Here is a 23,478-nt window from a genome sequence, read left to right as displayed (position 1 = left end):
ACATTCACAGTGGGGCTTGTTTAATTTCTAGAACAAGCCTGGCTCTTTGCACACAATTTTTATTGCTTCTGCTTAGAATGTGCTTCCTCAGCCTGGCTTGACTGGCTCCAAAATGGCATTCAACTCTGAACAGGAATATCACCTTTTCTTATGCAAGGAAGGTTCCCCAATTTTCTCTCAAACACTGTTTCTTGCCTTCAAATCATTTTGAGATACAAAAAAACTTCTTCATGTGTTTTTTAAAATTTTGCTTTCCTAGGCTATCTTACCCAGGAGTTGATAACTACATGGGGACAGAAACTCTAGAAAAGAGATAATTTAATGATGAGCTTTCTTTATTCATCATATTTTATACTGTTAGAAGAATGAGGCTATCAACTGAATTCTGTCCCCCCAAAATTCATATATTCAAGCTCTAACAAAGTGATGGTATTTGGAGATGAGGCCTTTGGCAGGTAATTAGATTAAATGATGTCATGAGGATTAGGCTCTATTAGTGCCCCTGTAAGAGGAAACCAGAGAGTTTTTTCTGTCTCTCTCCACCATGTGAGGACACAGTGAAAAGACAGTTGTCTCCAAGCCAGGAAGAGAGCCCTCACCAGGCACTGAATTGGCCAGCACCGTGATCTTAGACTTCCAAGCCTCTAGAACTGTGAGTTGTTAAAGTCACCAAGCCTATAGTATTATGTTATGGCAGCTTGAGCTATAAGAGTACTAAATGGAAGAGACATGGATGAACCCTAAACACATATTGCTAAATGAAAGAGGCCAAACTGAAATGGATACATACTGTATGATTTCAGCTATATGACATCCTGGAAAAGGTAGGGCACTTAAACTATTCTGTATGATACTGTAATGGTCAATGCCTGTCATACATTCGTCAAAACCCATAGGATATGCAACAGAGTAAACTGTAATGTAAACTATGGATATTAGTTAATAGGAATGTATGAACTTTGGCTCATCAATTGTAAAAAATACCCCACACTAATGCAAGACGTTAATAATAGGGGAAACTTTGGTTTGGGGAATAGATGTGAGGGGGTGTATGGGAACTCTATACTCTGCTCAAATTCTCTTTCAACTTAAAACTACTCTAAATATAGGCTACCAATTTATTTAAACAAAATAAATCTAAGTTGCCTCATCACACTGTGAGGTTATTACCATCTTACAGTTTTTCTATTTGACCTACTTCTTTAATGTTCATTTCTATCTTCTTTTATCCTTGTAAAAAATATATCAAATGTTTTGTACTATTTCACCGCCCAGCCTATTATCTTTTTAGTTATATGTCTTTCACAAACTTTCATTGGAAACTACATTAGATATCCTTGACTTATTACACTCTGTGCCCATTACGATTTTCACCACCTTCCTAGTAATGCTTGAACCTTGGCTATGACCCATTCTCACCTCTGGACAAATAGTTTCTGCTCTATTTTCTGTCTTCTGTCCTTCTGGGCCACTTCTATCTACCATCATTACCCAAAGAACTGACTTTACAGATTCTATATGCCAGTGTGTAAGACTTGCAGTGTTTTAAGAAGTATCCCAACTTCATGATGATGATTTGGGGTCATTACCAAAGCACTCGGGATCATACATACTATCTTAAGGTAGTTTTATAGGACAACGCACATTGGTATTTTCCTCCTATTAACAGAGTAGGAAACTGTGGGTTGATCTGCAGCTATTTTGATTAAGAAAGCAGGATATGAACTCTGCTTCTTTGCTGGGGTACTTGGCACTGCTCCTTCTCTTGCTGGGACATATTTTGCGCCTTTACAGCCTGGCATCTAGGCGTCCTGATCAGACTAATGTTTGGCTTTATTGGATACGCTGACCAGTCTGATTGATATTCTGGTACATACAGGGTACTTGGTCATGGTTGCTCACCTCTGAACCTCAGCTTCATCACCTGCAAAGTGCAACTAATAACACATCCGCTTTGTGGGGTTTTTATGGATTTGGCAAGCGTCATAGTGCCTGGCACGTGCTAGAGACTCAGGTGATGCAGTAATTACCCAAATTTGCATTTTCAGTGGATCCTTCCCACCTAGAGAAGGTGACTCACGGCCTTGGGGGAGGAAGAGCAGGACAAACAGCAAGGGCAGCAAGGTCCAAGGCAAGGAGGTGAGAACTGACATGCAGGGGGGCCTCATGCTGGTATCACCAGAGGGCCCAGAGTGAGCCAGGATGTGGGGAGAGACTGGCCGGTCAGTAAGACCAGGCCAAGAAGGGCCGTGTGAGGGGGCTTAGCTTTCACCTTGTGGCAGAGGCCATTCAAAGGAGAAAGTGGAAGATGGGTAGGTATAGACTTCTCCCTTAGGAATTGTCCTCAGGGTCTGTTTATCTCTTGGCAGGGTCCGTTCAATGAGTTGGCCCCTCCAGCACATTCTAGAGAGGACTGGCCATGTCTGACCCTCTGGAGATACAGCCCTGACCTCCTGGCCACCTCACTGAGGAGAGGGCTCATGGGGGAATCAGCCTCACTCGGCATCTGTCCACCAGTCTTGCACCCTGGACTCCAGGACCACTCACTTGCAAGAGACACATCCAGCTGCCAGAGGAAGTGACATTTCCTGACTCATGTGGCTAAGAATGAGCAGAGTATTGCTGACCATTCCAGGGGAGTAGCTGCCACAGAAGATCAGGATGGGTACAAGCCATAGAAGGTCAGAAGGAACAAAGTCAGTCCACGTGGGAGTTCACATGGGCGCCTCACAGTCACCAACATGCCCTCGAGTTTCCCTTCCAGCCCAACACACACTCCACCTGCCCACAGTCGCCTGTGCCACCATCACACAGCCCCACAGAGCTCCAAACATCCTCAAACACACAGACTCCCTACCTATAAGCAGGTGCCTGTGTGCCCAGAACCCTCCTGCTCCAATATACATGCACTACAAACCCCAATAAAATCACAGCCACAGTCTTGAATACAAAAACACACCCCCAACGGCCCCCGATAATCAAACACCTAAATCCTCATATCCCACAAAAATCCACCCAACCCCATATAACCTCCCAATGCAAACACACAAACCCTTCAACAACAGCCAAATACATTCAAACCAAACTCACATACTTCTTAATATAAGACACAACCCCCCAAATCCAAATATAACACATACAGTCCCCCCACAGCTGTGAACATCCACGTATGTACAATGCCTCAGAAGCTGAGACAAACACAAAATACCATCAGAGAGACACAATGTTTCCAACCTTCTCCTAAATACTCCCCCCACAACACATGATGAACTCACACCCCCAATACAAACATACACCCATCTCCCTCTTGAGATACTATAAACAGCCTCTGTCACATCCCCTGATTATACACACACAGCTAGCAACCCCAATTTACACTGACAACCCCAGTCTCTGCAAATTCCTCCACACCAAAAATACACTCCCTAAACTCTTACCCTACAGGATGAGCATATGTTTAACCCCTATACTCTGAATACACACAGATCCAACACACAAAACATTAAAATGCATACCCCTACCTCTTCTCAAATGCCTGCACACACAGCCTCAAAACACCCAGAACCAGCCCCACCACCCAGCCGCACCATGCTACACTAACCGTACACTCATAAAGGCACTCAGGCCCCTCATCTCTCCCCAGATCACACATACACAGTCTCTACACAGCTTTATTATTACCCCAAACCGTCCTATACGGCAAACATACATCCATGAGCTCCCCACACAGCCCTAACCCATGACAGACGCAGCTCTACCAGGGGCATCATGGCACCCCGAGCGGGCAAATGCCGCTGAGGTAAGTGCCTCCTATGTTGCTGCAATTCTTGCTGCTGTTGCAAATCATCCCTTGACCCCACCGAGGCTGACTGGGACACCCTTAACGGGAAGTGGCAGCATATGAGTCAGGGAAGAGGAAAACTCCCTTCCAGGTATTCCCTGTCACCATCCATTGCACCAAAACATCGGATGACCAGCATGAACAAGAAACAGAGACATGTAACTATACCATGATAGAAATGCAAATTTTTCTAGAAAAAATTTGTCCAAGGGAAGGGGGAGAACTGTGTTCCCCCTAATTATAAAGCCATGCTGTTACAATTCAAAGAAACGTCAGATACAGTACAACAGGCATTGGACTGCATCCATGTCGTAGCTAGATATGAGAAAGATAATTTTTCTGAAGCGCCAAATCTCGCTTGCCAGTAAAGGCACATGGGCCCCGCTGCCCCATCGGCCAGGAACCCAACAGAGGACCCTTAAGGGATATAGGGGCTTCTGGGGCCCTTACTGGTCTCCACCAAGGGGTGGTGCTTCACACAGCTCCATCCTTCATGGGATGACTAACAGACCTCCCTGTATTGGCAGCTCTGGAGATCGGGGTCCCTAATGACGTAACCCTGGGACAGCCCAAGCACAAGGTAGAAATTTTTGCTCAGGCGTTACAGACTCTTTAGCAGAATGGAGTGATGGGCAGCTGTCACCTCCCCGAATCCTGTACCCTGACCTCTGCCAAGGCCTCTGCCTTAGGGACCTGACAGATCCCTGGAGCGTGGCCCTCCTCTGGGACAACTGCCCATATACTTCTCTAATTATCCTTGGGACACACATAAACAACTTGTCTTATGGCTCTCATTGACAACTGGAGCTCAAATTACAGTGCTTCCTGGGAAACCCTTCAATTATAAGCAAGGGCCACACGTTAGATTACAACGCATAATAGTCAGGGGAGTGGAAAGCATTCAACTTCCATTGAATGTCACTACTGAAACAATCTTTATTAAAATCGTTTAGTGGTGGTAGCCCCTTTGGCCCTACCCTTTCCCGTTACAGCTATGGATGCCCTGATGTACCGCAACGCCATTTGGAACAAACCCAAATCCCTGGTCTTCCTGGTGGAAGCTGAATATTGGGAGCCCATAAGACTGCCACCTAAGACAGCAAATATCCCCCAATAACATGTATGACAGGGGGCTGTGGGATTGCAGCCCAAAATTCAAAATTTATGACAAGAAGAAGTCATTAAACACACCATTTCTCCTTTTCAATTCCCCCATTTGGCTGCTATTAAAGCCTGCTCTTAATGAGTGGTGCCTTATAAGCAACTACTGAAATAGCAATGCTGATCCCCACTAGTAAGGCTCCCATTTCCAACACTGTCCAGTTAATTAAGGATATCCAAAGGGCTCCAGGGAATTACTTTGCTGTGACAATCTAGCTATTATGTTCTATTCAGTACCAGTTATTGAGGAGTCCCAGCTGCAGTCTACTTTTACTGCAGAAGGCACCCAGTGTGTTTTAACCTGTCTGCCTACTGGCTATCTTAACAGCCCAGCTATTGCCCACAGTCTTTGCTGGCAAGACCTGGTGTCCCCTTGCACCGTCTGGCACTATACTGATGTTCTAATCCAGAGCCCCTCAGGACATTGGTGCACGAGGCCCTAACATGGTTGGTGACCCATCTATAACATACAGCTGGGCTGCTGCCCCACAGAAAATTCAAGGGCTCTCCACAACTATTACATTTCTGGGCATTAACTGATCCTCTAAAAGCCAGGAAATTCCTCTTGCAGCTAAACCTCAGCTGTTAACTATTCAGCCCCCCAACACACTATAGCAAGCCCAACTCGTCTTACTTAGGTCTCTTCACACTCCGGAGGCAACAAATACCACACTTGTCCATCATTCGTAGACCCATTTATGCAGCCACGTACAAACCCTCCATATTTTACTGGCGAAGAGCTAAACAATAAGCTTTATAGCAGGCACAAAGGTCAATTAGTCAAGCCCTCCCACTGGTTCCCCCTGGCTGCTCCTTCTGGGCTGAGAATGGACTATGAGTCCCTTTGGACTAACACAGCTCCTCCTAGCTGCCTGTGGGCTTCTGGACCAGCCGGCTGCTCCCTACACCACTACACCCCCTCAGAACCGATTTGGGAACTGGTTCGTTGGTTTTGGTCTTGGTTTGGTGTGCACTGATGCCAGAGTTTGCTTGCGTCTTTTGCGTTTTGGTGTACACAATGGGAAATACTCCATCTACCCTGAAGGAGAGCCCTTTGGGGCCTATATTAGATAAATGGGTGAAACGTAGCCCTGAGCCTATGACTAAGAAACACATGATATACTATTGTAATAGGGTGCGGACCCAAAATATAGGATCAGAAGGGCGGTAGCCCCTGAATGGCTCACTCAACTTTTATAGGATCTCGCAGTTACAAGTGTTTTGCAAAACAGCAAGCTGAACCGGCAGTTGTTCCAACTGTCCACCCTCCCCCCATGCCACCATCATATTCACCACCTCCTGTTTCCCCTATCCACGGGGATCAAATAGAAGTTTCTGTGTTAACCCCCAGAACACAGGAGCCGGATTTAGTATCATCATCTAAGACTCCACAGGCCACCCAATTTGGACCAGGAGCCACTTCCACAGCAGGGCAATTTCCCTTGTGCTGACAACCTATAAGAGGCCAGGCGACGCCCTTGGACTTGAGGCGTCCGATTCTAATTTCCCCACAGGAGCCCCAGGGAACTTTGACAGTGGGGAACGAGTTGATTGACTCTCCAATAGATACCACTCCCCAAACCCTCCCTGTTTATCTTAAGAGGCTTGTAAATATTAAACAAAGGGGAAACAAAGTCATCCTAGGAAAAACTTGCCTGTATCTTTGAGATGCAAACATCCTTTCTGGTCTTCTCCGGAACCCTCATCTCTGCCATCTTTTAAAAATGCATCTTTTTAAAAGAGGGTAAAGTAATTTAGAAGTTGACTTATCAAGGATAAATAAAAAACCTAAGTGTCTTTTCTGTAAAAATTCAGCCATCTAGACAAGTGAGTTTGATTTTTTCCATCTGTCAGAAACCTAATTTGAATCCAACCTCTTTTTGTAAACTGATGGGTTTCACGTGGCTGTACCTGACTCCCTGCTGAAATTTGGAAATGACAACTATGACGTCTCTGTATGTTTGTGTCCTCGTATGTGTCTTTGTCTTTGGATAACATTGCTGAGGTTGATTTGTGGATGAACTCTATTTAATTGGCTTAAAGAAAAGTGAGCACTTACAAACCAAACTATTCTAAATACAAGGGAAGTTGAGCTAAATGAGCTTCAGGTTCATGTGAACTGGGAAATATTCAGTATTAATTAAGACCTGGTACTAACGTTCGTTTGTTGATCTAATTAATATAGACATGCTGTTAGAGTCATCAACATTAAGTATAATACTTTTATTGTGCCTAGGTTTAATATAAGCTAAATAAAATCTTGTTATATCTATTGCAAATTTGTCGGCAAGGAAATAACTTGATGTGAAGAAACTTTTAAGGAAAGAAAATGCAAATGAAATAAGAGCTTTAGGTGAACTTTTAAAAATACTTATCTTGGCCTTCCCTGGTGGTGCAGTGGTTGAGAATCTGCCTGCCAATGCAGGGGACACGGGTTCGAGCCCTGGTCTGGGAAGATCCCACATGCCGCGGAGCAAGTAGACCCGTGCGCCACACCTACTGAGCCTGCGCGTCTGGAGCCTGTGCTCCGCAACAAGAGAGGCCGAGACAGTGAGAGGCCCGCGCACCGCGATGAAGAGTGGCCCCCACTCGCCGCAAATAGAGAAAGCCCTTGCACAGAAACGAAGACCCAACACAGCCAAAAATAATAAATAAAAATTAAAAAAAAAAAAAACTTATCTTTTAGGAAGGTCTATCTAAAATTAGTCTCTCCAGCTATTTGACCACTTGAAAGTCAGAATTGTGCTAAAATAAGTGACAGAAGGTTTATGGAAAGTGGACCCTGAAAAAAAGAGTTCTGTACGTGGTCAGGATTGACTAAGTTTAAAATAAGTTTAATTGAGTCAATAAATTTTAAAAGTAAGATGGTGCAAAACTTGAATTTCGCTTTTCTCTCTGTTAAGAAGACAAGGTTTCTTAAGATTTTGGCCTGCCTTTGATACCAGATTTTAAGTTTTTCTACCTTTTAAGAGATCTGTTCTGTACTTGCCTTTGAAATCTTTTATTGTTACTTTGGCTAACTGAATAACTATTGTTTCACAGTGACATGTGATCCTATCTGACTGTTTTAAACCCTTTTCTTATTTTTCGGACAAAACTTCCCAAATCAAATTATAATGAAGTTCCTTGGAGCTCTAGCTAACTTTGGGGTGCTTCAAAGGGCCCCTGAAACATCCCAAAGAGAGAGATTAACTAATTCGGTTGACTTGGTATGTTGAATTACACGGGAAGTGTTGTGAAATAAGCAATAAATCTTCTTAGGTTACATTGTATGCCAAATGATACAGGTATTCTATAGATTATATGGAGTTCCTAAAATTTGGTATGTCCTGGTAAAATGTTACCAGTCAGAATTCTCTTTATTATCGGAAAGTGTTGCATGTCACCGCAGTAACCACGTTACTTTGTCAATTGCATCGTAATCAGATTTAAACGTGCCTTCTCTGTTTCTTTTCAAGTAGCCAAATGTATGTCTCAGCCCACTCATCTTTGTAAAAATAGACATAGAAGTCTTTCAAATGCTGTTTTAGCAGGAAGTTACTGATGTGTATGTGCCGTTTACAGTGATTCTGTATATACTCCCCAGCTTCAAAAACACTTAGAACTGCTGCTGTGGTTTCTGGAAGTCAGTTGTTGGTTCCTCAATTACACCTGTGCAGCTCGGGTCTGAGTTTTTAAAGAATAGTTAACTTTTAAAGGAGTTTCTTTATCAAAAGAGCAGTTTGATTATATCCATGGTTTTTGCTGGGTTAACATTGGCTTCAGTTAAATCGATTCAATTATAAAGTAAGTATAACTATGGTGAAGAAGCTTGTCTCATTTTAAAATGCTGAATCACATTTTATTTCTTGAATTAATGCGATAGAAACGTCAAAATTCCGGACCACTGGAATATGCCAACTTTTTTGTTTTGGGGTTGTGTGTATAGTTTTTGTTGTGCTGATTTGTTTGCTTGTTTTTTAAAGAAACTGAAACTGCTATGTCTGCTATTGGAAAAAAATGCTTTGTTTTGCTCTGAAGATTCTGAAATTATTCAGGCATATCGTGGTTCATAGATTACAAGGAATAATGCTAGTTAAATGCCAATGAACTATTTTTACTCTTTTTATACGAAATGTACAAATTTCCGGGGGGGGGGGTGATGGTGGCAGCGGTGCCTCTTAACTACCTTATGTAAAACACTTGAACATTTTCATCAATATTGCCATCATCTGTTTAATACTCCCAGTATATTTTCTCAACGTGTTTACCTAAAGTTGTATGGAATGACATAATAAGCAATAAAATCTGAATTACACCCCCCCCCCAAAAAAAAGTGCCTTTTAAGTCTTTCGTCATTGTACACAGTTATGGTTTCACTCTGATGCTTTTGCAAAAATGCTTCCTCTTCGAGAAGATTTATAGAAGGGACCTTCGGATAAATACAAGTTTCTGGTTTTCAGACCATAAAGGTGAACTGGGTAAGATCTTGAAGAATTCTAATGGGAAAACTGATGGCTTCATAAAGCTGTTAACAAAAACGATTAGTTGCACATAACTGGGTAAACTGGTGACTATGGTTATAATTTTTATGGTTTCCATCTGAAAAATGACTGTTTTAAATCTGTGTTTTCCAGGTGTAAGCAAAACTCTCCCCTTAAACTAATTATGACTTACAGTAATTTGTTAAATTATACCCTTGTAAGCAGAATTGAAACATTTATCTTTTTCTCTCTACCTGGTTGATCCTGCCAGTAGCGTATGCTTGTCTCAAAGATTAAGCCGTGCATGTCTAAGTATGCACTGCTGGTACACTGAAACAGCGGATGGCTCACTAACTCAGTTATGGTACCTCTGGTCGCTCGTTATTGCAATTGGATTACAAGTAGTTATACTGATCATTGTTCTTTGTTTCCAGATTGTTTGCTCTTTGTGTCTCCCTGCTGCACTGTGTCTTTGTTAACGTTACTAGCTGCATTACTTACTTATATCCTGTCTATTTTATAAGATTGGTGTCTCTTACAGTACCCAGTATGTAACCAGGCCTCCAACAATACTTCTATGGCTAAACATCTTGAGGAAATAGATCACATTTATAACATAAAATAATTGTAATAGTGTGATTCTAGGTATGGGAGGAAGCAACAAGGGAAAATGTCTCCTGGGTCATAATTAGATAGAGGATCCAGAGTATCTTTAATTATCAATAGGGCCTAGTCCAAAAACTAGCACCTGGAGTGGCATATCAAGAATTCTCCCCTGACCTGGGATGAGCCTCCCAGCACCATGGGACAAAATTTGATCCTGAAGTGTCTCCCAAATATTGGTCAAAATCCTGACCAAGAGGAGAGGATCTGAGAAATGGAATATTGCCTGACACATCAGTCATTAGCGATTGCAGCCCTCCAACGTGAGCCGGTGAGCCCTGACGAAACTCAGGATATGAGAATATAGGATACAGGCCCCGGGTAGCTGAGGTACATATCAAATGAATGATTTCAGTGAGCCCAGACTCTTGCATCTTCCCATACATAGAAAACTGCTAAATTCCTTACCTTGAGGTGCTGCTTCCCAGGCTTGAAGCTCTCAAAATTTCCGTCAAATAGATCGTAACTCTCAACTTTTAGGCTGAGAATATATTTTTAAGGCTACAGGTGTAAAGGAGACACTTTCCAGAGAGGAACAAAAAAAAAAAAAAACAACGTTTGGAACACTGGCACCGATGGTGGACACTCCCGGAAAGTTCCATCTGACGAAGCAATTAGAAGGGCCGTCACCCCTTTTTCCACAAGACTGTGGAATGGACATTGACAGTAGGGAACTGGAACAGGGAGGAGCCAAATCTGACTACACGTTGGATCTGTTTCTTTGACTTTAACCTTTGCCTTCCGCTGCTTTTGTTCACTAAAAGGATACTGTCTGTACATAATGGCCTGCCTCGGGGAACCCTGTTCCTCTGCCTGAATGTTAAACCAAAGTGCCTTTGTTCAGGGAAACATACGGACTCTGTCCACCTGTGGATGGCTGCAATTAAGAAGAAATTAACACATCCCCTCCCTGAGGCTGGCCATTCCAGGGGATATTCGCAAAACTTATGGCCCTTTTACTTTACCTCCTCATCTCCTCCCCATCTCTGTGCTATAAAACAAACTGGCATCCAAACCCCGATAAGATGGTTATTTTGAGACTTTAGTCCGCCGTCTTCTCGGTCTGCTGGCTTTCCGAATAAAGTCATATTCCTTGCCTCAACACCTCATCTCCGACTTATTGGCCTGTCGTGCGGCAAGCACAGCAAGCTTGGACTTGGTAACATCTTTACTCAGGACACGGTGTCACAAAATGGGACATTGTTTTCTGTTTGTTTTGTTTTTGTGTTTGTTTTTGTTTTGGGCTGCGCCACGTGGCTTGTGGGATCTTAGTTCCTCGACCAGAGATCGAACCCACGCTCCCTGCAGTGGAAGCTCGGAGTCCTAAGCAATGGCCTACCAGGGAATTCCCATGGGACACTGTTACCCTGCAGTCATGGTCCTCACCTTTGTGAGACAGAGGTAGTAGTGTAGCAGGATTGAGAACGTTGTAAAGTTTAAGATAAGGATTAGGTGCTGAAAGCAGGATTTCACAGGAAGTGAATCTAGTGACACTTGCAGTGAAACGTTGTCAATTCAGAGTTAAGAAGACTGTGGACAATGTGTGGAGTTTGCAAATAAACTTCATTTTCTAGAGTCAAATCTGCCAAGGCTTCCACTAAATTTGCAGTTGTGGCTATAACCTTAAGACAACTGAGATAGGCATAAGCAACTGACTCAAGTTGCATGCTATAATAGGCAAAAGGCCTATGTTTACTACCATGCTCACATAGTTCCGCGGGGCCTGATTATGCCATTCATGCACAAATCAAGTAAAAGGTTTTGAATAACCTAAAGTTAATCTATTAGTTAGAGATCTCTTTGCTAACTTAAAAGGGCTAATGTATTTTGCCTCCAGTGGAGATCTCACCTTAAAGTTTCCGGATCAACCTGAACCTGATCATTTGGGTAACCCTAAGGCAGGCAGCTCTTGCAGTGCTTGTTTTAGCCTTATAAAAGCCTGCTTATGTTTATCTTCCCAAGCAAAGGATTCAGGGACTAAATCTTTAATAAGTTCATAGAGGGGAAGAGGTAACAGAGAAAAATTTGGAACCCAGAGCTTGCAATAACCAGCTAAACCTAGAAATCCACAATGCTAGCACTTAGTTGTGAGTCTAGGAAGTTCCTGTATCAGCCTAATTCTCCCTGGAGATAGCTGAATTCCTTCAGTGCTTAGATTATGTCCTAGGTAATGAACAGAGTCTAGAGATAATTGTAATTTTTCCTTTGTGTTCTTTCTCAGCTAACTGTTGCAGCAAATCAATGGAATCTTTTATGCATGCCTTATGGAATCTTTACAGTAGCTGAGTACAGCAGGAGGTTATCTCCATACGGTAAAAAGGTTGATTTCTCAGGGAACTAGAGGGTACTTAAATCTTGGTGAGGTACTTGGGAGAAAAAAGAAGGGGTCCCAGTGAACCCTTGAGGCATAAAAGTGCAGGTATATTGTTGATTGTTGCAAGTAAAGGCAGATAGATATTGGCTGTTGGGTCTCCGGGATGCTGAAGAAAGGTGAACAAAGGTCTCCAACAGTAAACCATTCCAAGTCAGTTGAAACTTGTGACAGAAGGGTGGCTAGGTTTGGAACAACAGGAAAACAGGGAATAACTATTTTTATTAACGGCTCCCAAGTCCTGGACAAATCACCATCCTGCCAGGTTTCCAACCAGGCAAGACTGGCATGCTGCAGGGACGAGTACAGGAATGACTACCTCCCGGGAAATTAAGTTTTCTACAGTAGGTGTGAGACCTTGTATGACCGCAGGCTTTAACAGTTGTTGAGGAAACCTAGGGAGAGGTTTAGCTACATCTATCTGAATCTTTATAGGTTTGCATTTTTTTATTCTTCTGATGTTAACACTGTCAGAAGTAGCCCCCAAATTTGCAGGCATCTCCACCAAATTAGAGAACTTTTGCTGAACTTCCTCTTTTATGTCCAGGACAGATTGTAGGGAACATAAATAATCAGGTTCAGGTTGATCAGGAAAGTTTAAGGTGAGATCTCCACTGGAGGCAAAATGTACTGGCCCTTTTAAGTTAGAAAAGAGATCTCTACCGAATAGATTAACTGGGGCTATATTGCATGGCAAAAAGGAATCTTGGTTGAGATAAAAATTCTCTCTGAACTTTATTAGGTACTCCCACTATGGAAACATCCTCTTGACTCAGAGGGACCTGTTGTTCTTTGAGGGTGGGCTTTAGAGTAGAAAGCACAGCTCTGGTTAGCGCTAGGGGTAGGGTGTTAAAGGGTTAGGTAATTATGTTTACAGTTAGGGTTAGGGTTTAATGTAGATTTCAAAGTAAAATATGAGAGTGGGGTTTAAAGTAGAAAGCATAGCTCCAGTATCAACTGAAATTTGGCAGTTTTTCATCAATTTTCATTCTATTTTCCTCTGGGCTGTTTAAGGTAATTGCTGGTAATAGTTTACCAGAGAACCTCTGGAGTTCTGCCAACTAGGGGAGAGGGTCATGGGGGGGCCCTCCCTTTGAGACAGATATGAGAGCATTTGTGAAGAGTTTGCATAGCACCTTTGAGGACACCTTTTTGTCCAGTGTCTTCACTGATTACAAATGAAACATCAACTTTGGGTCATCGAATTGATCATGGACCCCTAGGAGGTTGTAATGGGGGAGGACTAGGTGTTATTTTGTGTCTCTTGCCTTAGAGCTGTTGTAACTGTAAGGCTATGAGCTTGGTGGATTTCTGTTTGTGATCTTGCTCCAAGGTCCTTTCAAAATGCTCAGCTATAGTCAGGAGTTCAGTCAGGCCTACAGCCTCCCAGCCTATTTTCTGCCCTTTTATCAATCCACTAATCTCAGAAGATAATCCATTTACAAAGAGGGCAGTTAAAGTAGGCTGAGTGGCCTTTTTGTTGCTTGCAACCCCAAATGCTGTAAAAAGAGAGCCTACAAACTGGCTCTAAAGTCTTCCACAGATTCACCCCTCTTTTGTTTGTATGAGTGAATAACAGGCTAATCATTATTAGGCCAATTAATAATAGACCAAGTGTGTGCAGGGAAGATTTTAGGAATAGCTTATAAAAGGTTAGTTGTTATTCTGCAAGCCTTTTTAGGTTGAGGATCTTGAATATCATCCTAGGGATTATGTCATTTTGCTTCCCGCGTCCATTCTGGGGCTTCCCCCAGTCCTACCAACATGTGTACAAGCGGATAAAGATCTAGCAGTTTGGGGACATAGGCCGTGACAGTGACTCTAAATTCTTCAAAAAATGTTGGGAGTTCCTCCCTAGGTTTAGAGAATTCTTTGACTATAGCTCTCAGTTCAGTCTTTGACCAAGGGGTAAAGGACACCTGAGGGGGCTCACCTGCAACCTCAGGTAGTTTGACTTTAAATGGCAATTGTTAAATATTCTCTTGGGAATAGAAAAGTATTTCAGACAGAAAATGAGTAAAACAAGAGTACTCAGGTGAAAAAGGAAAGGGGGGGACAGTAGGAGTTAAATCTGCAGTCACATCCGTCCTATGGTCTTTTGTTTCAGGTACCTTTTGTCTCTTTAATTTTTCATTAGCTTTCTGTTCCAACATAGCTCTAAACGAAGCTATGTTGGAATCTTGAAACCTTCTGTAAACTTTTACATACCAATTAAAGCAGGCATCTCATTCTCCCTGTCCAATTTGGGAACCCTTGCTCTCCAGTGTTTTCCTCAAATGAACAATCTTGTCTAACTGGAACATTCCCCACAATGACCATTGTAATTCTAGATCAGTATTAGTATAATTTTGCCATCTTTCTAAATATCTACAGCCTCCAGGACCATAGTTCTCAAATATAAAATAAGCAGGTGTGCCAGAAGCTGGCATTCTCAACTCTTTGGTGATAAAGGATCTCATTTCCTTAGCTAGCCTTTGTCAACCCAAAAGAACACACAAAAGAACTGCGCCTTAATATATCAGCAGTAACAAAGAGATGTTACTATGTCCTGGCCAAAAGAAGGCCTGGTATGCACCACCACCAATTCCCAGGGATCCCTGGACTGAGGAAAAAGATCCAACCAGCAAATCCCAAGGAATGGGGACTGCAAACTGATGCCTAACAAAATGGAGAACTATAGCCGCCACCAACAGTTCCAAGCATGGAAACTGAGGGCTGATGCCAAACAGATGGGGAAGTGCAGACTACACTGCCAGCAGTGCCCAATGTGGAATCCAGGGAACAAAATTAGGGGCTAGGGTTTACCACTCAAAAATATACTGGCAATAACCAAGAGATGTTACTGTGTCCTGGGAATTTCCATCTGAAAGGCTAGGGGTTTGGCCTCAGGGAGAATCCTCTACCAGCCAAACTGACCTGCCCTGTAAAGGAAAGCCAATTAGATTGTGAGCACAAACTCAATCAAAGAAAATGGAGCTCAAACCAAGAGGAGCTTACCAACAACCTTCAGGAATGGCAAGAAAGACAGTGAACTCAAAGGAGTTGTGGGCACCACACCTGTTTCTCCTTGTCCCAAAAGTTATCAGAAATTTGCTTCAGATCCCATCACTGCCACCAATATATTTATCTTCTTCTTTTTAAAATGATAAGCACTTAATCATAAAATCATCCTGTTGGCAAGAGGAATCATAAGAGTGGATTTTAGAAAAGTGCACATACATATTTTTATACAGAACATTTCTGGAGGGATACATATTCAACTGTTAGTGGCCACCTCTGAATGCCACCAATGTATTAAAAAACAAAATTTAACTGAGTAAATTTGAAGATTTACTTTGAAGTTTGAATAAATTGGCTTTATTAAACGATTCATGAATCAGGCAGCATCTCATCTGATAGAAAGGGAGATACTCCAACGGGTTACACAACATGGAAGGCTTTTTGTTTTTTGGCCACGCCACATGGCATGTGGAAATCTTAGTTCCCCGACCACGGATCGAACCCATGCCCCATGCATTGGAAGAGCAGAGTCTTAGCCCCTGGACCACCAGGAAAGTCCCAGAAGGCTTTTAAAGTAAAGAGGCTGGGACAAGGAAAGAAAGTCATCATCAAGGGAAAAAATGAAAGTTCACTGGAGGAAAGTGAAACTTCAGGTGACAATGGCTTCTCATTGGCTAAACTGCGGAATTTTCTATTAGCTATTTCTATTTTCTATTTCTTGTTGCTGGCCAGGAAGGAAGTCTTCCCTCCTCCAGCTGGGGTAGTAAAGTGGTTGCACTTCCTGTTTGGGGTCAGTGAATGACCTCTTCCTCTTGGGGTAATTGATGATGAGTGACACGGCATGAGACCTCCCTCTACGGGCCTTCCAGACTCCAATTCTATTTGAGGTTTCCTTTTGTTAACATTCACAGCATGTTTTATTGGCAGGAGGATTCACAATGAGGGAGAAAAGGCCACAAGACTCACCATAAAGAAGGCTCAGAAATTCCTGGGTGGGTCCAAGGGAGGCACAAGGTGGCTGTGGGGTCAGCTGGCGGCCACAATGATCACGTGGTTCCATCTGATGCGTTTGCAGCTCGATGTGGAATAGTGAATAAAAGGGTCAGTTCATCCTATCAGAGAAGCATGAAACTGAGATAAGCTTCCCACTGCTAGAAGCATCATGAGCCTTCAGAAAAGAACAGAGAACATGTCTAAAGGGTTTGGGAATATCAGAGCCATATCTCCTCAGAGTGGGACTCCCCAGGCTCTCCAGGTCTCAGTCCCCAACTCTCCCTCGGGGACAAAGCCTCCTCACCTCTGTCCTTGTCAGCTCACTGATCCCTAGAGGTCCTGCCTATCCCTGAGGACTTAGGTTTCCATGGAGACAGGTTGGTTGAGACCTAGTGATACAGTTGACCAGCCTGATACGCAACAGTTCCCACCACCCTGGGGCAGTTGCGCTCAGGGACACGTGGCTCTGGACCCCATGTGGAGGGAGTCCTTGCACGTCAGCTGTGCCCCAGAAGAGCCAGTAACGCCTGTAGCTGTCCAACTGATTCTCAGGGTATTTTCCTGGGAGAGCCTTTGGTCATCTGACCGCCTATCCAGGAAGCCCCGTGACTTTCTGACTGCTGCCTGTCACGCCAACAACACACCTGTGAAGGTTCTGCTCTGCATGGCCATCTGTCCACCAGGCCCCCCCTTCTAGGGACCCAGATGCTAGGACCACACAAATGCTGAAGGAGTGTCCACCTACCTAAGGTACAGACACCCCTGTATCCATCTGCATGATTTCTACTGGGAATCAACAACATTTATGGGGATTCTTTGGCCCTAAAGAACAGACCAACCTGATAGGAGCAATGCAATGATTCACGATTACCGGGTCAATGCACATATACAGGGGCCCATAGCCCCAGATGTCCCACTCACAATTCACATGGGTGTCCCATACGTACCCACCGATGCCCAAATATTCTTGCTTCATACATACATACGTCCAAACACGCACATCAGTGGTGTGCTGGTAAGTGCTAAAAAACTCTCCGAGAAAGGTGGGAAAGACTTCACCTCTGCTATCTACGTGGTATAAATATTCCCAGCATGACCAATTTCAAGCTACCCACCTGACCTCACTGAACACAGAGCTGGGAAGAGATATGCACCATTGACTATCCCAGGATAGTATGAACCAGTTCCAGCACATCCCATACCTTTTCCTATGAATTTGTGCACACAATCCACTTACACCCCAAGTAGAACCCTCAACTCCCATCACAGATATATAACCAAAAGGATACCACATACACATATGTGTTTGTACATATACATATATATATATATATATATCCTGAACACACACGTACATTTCTACCCTCACCCTGAATAAATACACAAACAGACTACCTCTTACTACCTAAATTTTTACAGACAAAACCTTACTCACCCTGAATATTCACATTCCACTCTCACAACTATATATACACACACAACATGGGCCTGAAAACAAACACGTGCAACCAATATGCCATCCAGATGTACACACTGAGTACCTAAACACACAGGCTCACCAAGTACACAACTGTCTCATGGGCAACCCAAAAAAGACCCATATGCAATCCCACAGCCCTAAAATACATATACTCCAGGATTCCTGCACACACACATAACCTACACCGTCTACTGGTTTCCAAACACACAAACTAAACTCTCACATCCCCCAGAATACATACCCCAGAAGCCCCAGGAACTCAAAAACACACACAGCCACAAATAACCTATTCTTATCAAATACTGCTGACCCTTGAACAACTTGGGGGTTAGGGCGCCAACCCTCCATGCAGTGGTTCTGCATCCATGGATCGTGTAGTAGTCCCGTAGTATTTACTGGAAAAAAAATCCACTATAAATGGACCCGTGTGGTTCAAACGTGTGGTGTTCAAGGGTCAACTGTACATATAAGTCCACCTCACTAATACTGAGAACACACATACAAGCAACACCACTAAATTCTTCAGGCATTACACTTGGAAATAGACACATAGAGGACTCTAAGCCTCCTGATATACTCACAAATCACAAATACACACACCCACAAACTCCTCATGAGTATACACCCCAAATGCTCAGACACACTCAAAACAGAAAAACACTGACAACCTCTGCAGTCTTACTAATATACATACACAATTCTCACACACCTATGGACACACACATGCAAATATTCCCAAGCCCTGAACATACAGATCCCCTCCCAAACACTATACATTATGCTACCTCTCCAGAATACAAGCTCCCCACCACTACCCCAACATATAAACTGTATATGTGTGTGGGGGGGTTTATATATATATATATTTCTACCCTCACCCTGAATATATAGACAGACCACCTCTTACTCCTACCAAACACATGTATAAACACCCTAGCATTCTCCAAAGAAATACACTTTGAATACTCCTAACAACTCCATACCTTATGAACAAACTTTGATAATGCATGAACCTGATGATGGACACACACACAGATTAGAATACACAAGTAAGATACATGCAGGTGTCTCCAGCAAACCATTTATGAAACAACTTCCATATATCAAATTATCCCTAGCTATTAGGAGCCAGCTCACACATATGCAAGTACTAACAAATACCCATATCACATATTTCTAATACATAGAAATGCAATTGTCCAACTTCCCTGTAGAAACATAGAACCCCACCTCTTTATCAGATACACATATACTCACTTCCCAAAATACATAAGCTTCAGAGGCTCCTACTGAAAATTACAAATGCACAGCCTCAGCAAACATTCCTCCAAGTGGCCATGCCCCTTGAATACACACACAAACTCATTTAACACATAACTCTCCACAAGTCCCAAATGCAACCACAATTACCCAGAACACTACAAATATGCAATAATATCATCCTATATGCCCTTTGTTCCAAATACACATACAGTACCACACTACTGGCATATACATAACCCCACATTCCCAACCTCTCACACAGAATTAACTCTGCCATCTTGCAGAATACAGAATCATACAAACACGACATACCTACATATACAACATCCACCAGTCCCATAAAATAGTCACAGACTTGCCCTCTACACATCCAAATATACATAGACAGCTCCTGAAAATGCACACACACAAACACCCCATAACCATACAACATGCCCTGAATACACAAATGATCATCCTACATTCCCCAAATATACAAAATAAACAGACTGGACACCCAAAGTAATATACACCACTACTTTTCCTGACATTGCCCTTATGCATATGCAGATAATCCTTCCAAATCCACCATTAGACACACATAAATCCCCAAATTCATGGGTGAAAAAAACACATGTAAACATATTCCCCAAACACCTAATTACAAACACCTAACCACCAACTCCTTGAGTATGCCTGTGTCACATCTCAACACCCTCCAAATACAACACTCACTCTTACACACTCTCACAAAAACACAGGCATGACCTCCCTTCAGACACAAACATCCACAGACAAAACCAACCCACACATTTGACTACATATCAGATTCCCACCAACCAATTAAATATGTACAGACCCCATCTATGCTTGCAAATCAATCATGATTTGACATCAGACTACAAATACATGTTTATTACCACATTCAGCAAAGTTGCTCCCATCACTGACAAAAGAATGCAGTTTGAACATAAGTGGTGATTGATGTTTTTATGACAAGAAGGAAGACACTAGTGAAACCATGAGTGTGTTCCTTCGATCTTCACTCATTTTCCAATCACCTGAGCTACACCTTTGGAACCAGATGAGGGTTTTCAACTCGCAAGAACGTCCCTCTAGCTTTTGTACTCTTCAGAACGCGCAGCCTAGAACGGCACCTGGGCACCTGTTTAATAGCTCACACACACTATTTCCCCCCGACTGTAGGCCCCACAATCACTGAACCCTTCATGCAGCCAGCTCCCCAGCGGTGCCAATAACCCTGGGGTAAACCCCTCAAGGGAATCGAGCTCTATGGGGGCATGAATCCACATTGTGGGGAGTCTCCGTACACGGACAAGGGCACAAATAACCCACAGGGTGAACACCAGCGCAGAGCGGTGACACCTGAGGGGTGAAAAGTCCCCGTACCCCTTACCTCAGGGTTCCTGGAATTGACTCTCGAGGCCGCCATGACAGGCCCCGCCCCCTCCGGACGGCCGTTGGGGCCCCACCCCCCGCGCTTGCGCATGCGCTCCTCTTTTCCGGAGCCGACTGCCCCCAACAGACGCCAGGAGCCGTGGGAGGACGGCGGTCCGCGTGTCCAAGAGCCCCGCCCAGGCATCTGGTCCTGCAGCTCTCTGCCGGAGAGGAGAGAGGTGGAGTGTCGGGCACCCTGCGGAGCGTCTCTGGCGACGCTCCTCGCCGGGAACTTTCGTGCTGGTCTCTTCTTAAAACCAGCTCTTGTGAGATGTGCACTCGTGATTTTTCTATTGCACACGTGAAACCCATGCACTTAGCTACAAAGAGTTCTGGAGAGCTCTGCTCTAAGCACAGTAGCCTCAAATTGGGGCAAGTGCTTTCATGCCCTTTAGACTGCAGTTCCTTGGTTCTTGTTTATGCCTTTCAAAAAACAGTAGGTCCTTTTTCCTAGCAAGCCTGAAGTTTCCGTTAAAGAACAATTCTAGCAAAGAATTCAGACCTGGGAAACACTCTTAAGATACTGTCTCCTGACTCCGTTCCTAGAGTTTTTCCAAACGCATTTACTCTACTAGAATATTTTTTCTCAGTGTATTTAATACATGGAGGTTTTTCAATAAATGTTGATTCACAGGTGTTTCCTTTGTACGGTTTTTTTTTTTTTTTAATAACTTTGACAGAGAGTGGACAATCTGGGCCAATTTCAACACAGCAGGTAGTATGGGAACAATTTTACTTTCCCTCCCTCCTTTTTTGTAATATCTTGCAGACTTTCAGTTGGCATTAAAAACAACAACAACAACAAAAATAGTAGCGGGATCAACTTACTGACCTGACTTTGTAATACTTCCCAAAGAAACTTCAATCATCAGATCCTCTTTCTGGTCAATTGCAAGATTAGAGCATTTCTCACTCAACAGGATGCCCCTGAAGACCCCTCACGTCTAACAGCAGTAAGCGCCTCCAAGTGCCCAGACTTGAAAACTCCACAGGACACAAACATGGTATCTCTTCGTTTCTTTAATGTTTCGTGATTGAGTGGAAGATGAACTGTCTTCTGAGGCTTGTGATGCATGTCCAGAGTTGTTTTTTCTCAGTAGTCAATGCCTGCCCGCAGCCTCTGTGCAGGAATAGTCAGAGACCATGATCCAAAGGACTTTTAGATACTCCCTTCTGTGACTGCTCTTCCCAAATCACATTTGGGCTAATTTGATTATCTCTGTCCCTGGGGTGTAGGATTTTGAAGTATTACAAAAGTGATTGCAGAATTGGGACTGACTAATTTTGCACAGTGCGATTTTTGTATCAGTGGCCTTGAGAAGAGTCCTTCAAATACTGTATCAGAATTATGAGTGAGAATCTTGTAAATAATTGGTTGAATGACTGAACAAAGGGAGGAAGCAACAAGGAAGCCTGCCTTTCTCGAGTGCCTGGGTACAATATTTTGCCTCACCATCCCTCTAGTATGAAGTTATTGGTTGAAAATCATCTGAGTTTTCCTTCATTGTAAAAGCTCCAGTACTGAGCGATATTCCCAAACTGTTTATTTTTTTCAGTCCCCGACAGGAGTTTCTTTAGATATAAAGTTCATTTAGAAACTTTATGTCTAAAGTTTCTTTAGATATAAAGTTTCACCATGATGTTGCTTGAAATATTCTCACCTTATCTTCTCATCTTCTTCTGAGTCAGTTTTTCCTGACAAGGGGCAAGGAACTTCTTAAGCACCAACAGGAGTCTTTTTCACACTGTGGAACAGTCCTTCTAAACCTCTGTTTCCTTCCCCAACACCCCACAATCAGTTGGAGTTCTACTGCAGCTACCGCAGTGAGAGAATCTCGTCTCCCAAGAGATTTGGTTGCCATCCTGAGGTTTTCAGCCTTCATCTCCCTTGACAAGTTTCCTAACAGTCCTCTCTTCTCACAACACAAAACACGAATACTCTTTCATATCATTTTGATAGTGGTAAACTGACTGACATGGATTCTCAATATGAAAATAATAATCAAACAAGTTTTGTAAAAGGAATGCTACCATGATTCCCATGCAGATGGGGCCATATGCAACGATGAGCCTAGATGGTAAAGAGCAAGTGTATGTAATGCAGACAGGAAATTAACAAACTTGTAAGCAGGGCTTGCAGGCTAGGATTTAGATGGAAGTGGGCTTGTCTGAATGGGGATTGGACACTGGTGGATAAACTCTTGGCATTGTGTCAAGGTGCACATCCATCTCATGGGTAGTGGACTTTTAACACCTAGAAAAACCAGGGCTCTAGGATGTTTAGTCCCTTTAACATAAGGAAAGAGAAGAAGATTTTCTGCCTTCTTGTTCCTTACTTCTGTCCTTACCCCTACTAAGCCAAGATGTTCAGTGTTATATGATGGCTCTTCCAAATCCATTTCATCCAAAGAGCCTGCAGATTTTGTGTATGTTTACAGTTGTGTTTTCTGTTGGAGCCAAGGTGCACACTTGAGTCTCATCCCTCCAAGTTCTCTTTCTCATAAGGATGAGTAACTGATAATAGCTTAGTATGTTCTGATTTTTTGGTAGTGTTGCCAGATAAAATACAGATTTCGAGTTAAATGTAAATTTCAGATAAACAGGGAAAGAATTTGCAGTAAAACTATGTCCAAAATGTTGCATGGGACAAAGTTGTACTAAAAATGAATTCATTGTGTATGTGAAATTCAAAAGTCAAAATCAGTTAGGCATTTGTTACTTTTCTTTACTAGATCGAGCCACCCTATTCTTTCAGGTGCTTTGAAATTTAAGAGACTAGAAAGTCTTGTTCTAGGAATCTAGTGCA

The 23,478-nt window shown here is 43.1% G+C and overlaps 1 long non-coding RNA gene across 1 annotated transcript in view; it reads right to left on the bottom strand.

The window, feature by feature from the left end:
• LOC309664530 overlaps positions 1–20,700 on the bottom strand; it is a 50,869-nt gene extending 30,169 nt beyond the window's left edge. The window contains exons 1-2 of the long non-coding RNA XR_014265894.1: positions 20,632–20,700; positions 16,466–16,611 (exon numbers count right to left, since the gene is read on the bottom strand). This is a non-coding gene — a long non-coding RNA (uncharacterized lncRNA). The remainder of the gene's footprint in view (positions 1–16,465; positions 16,612–20,631) is intronic.
• Positions 20,701–23,478: the final 2,778 nt, after the last annotated feature.

The sequence above is a fragment of the Balaenoptera physalus genome, assembly GCF_965194825.1.
Source record: "Balaenoptera physalus genome assembly, chromosome: 7".
In the NCBI taxonomy this organism is placed as follows: Eukaryota; Metazoa; Chordata; class Mammalia; order Artiodactyla; family Balaenopteridae; genus Balaenoptera; species Balaenoptera physalus.
Note: the sequence above shows the minus strand (reverse complement) of the source record. Positions and strands in the feature narration are given on the sequence as shown.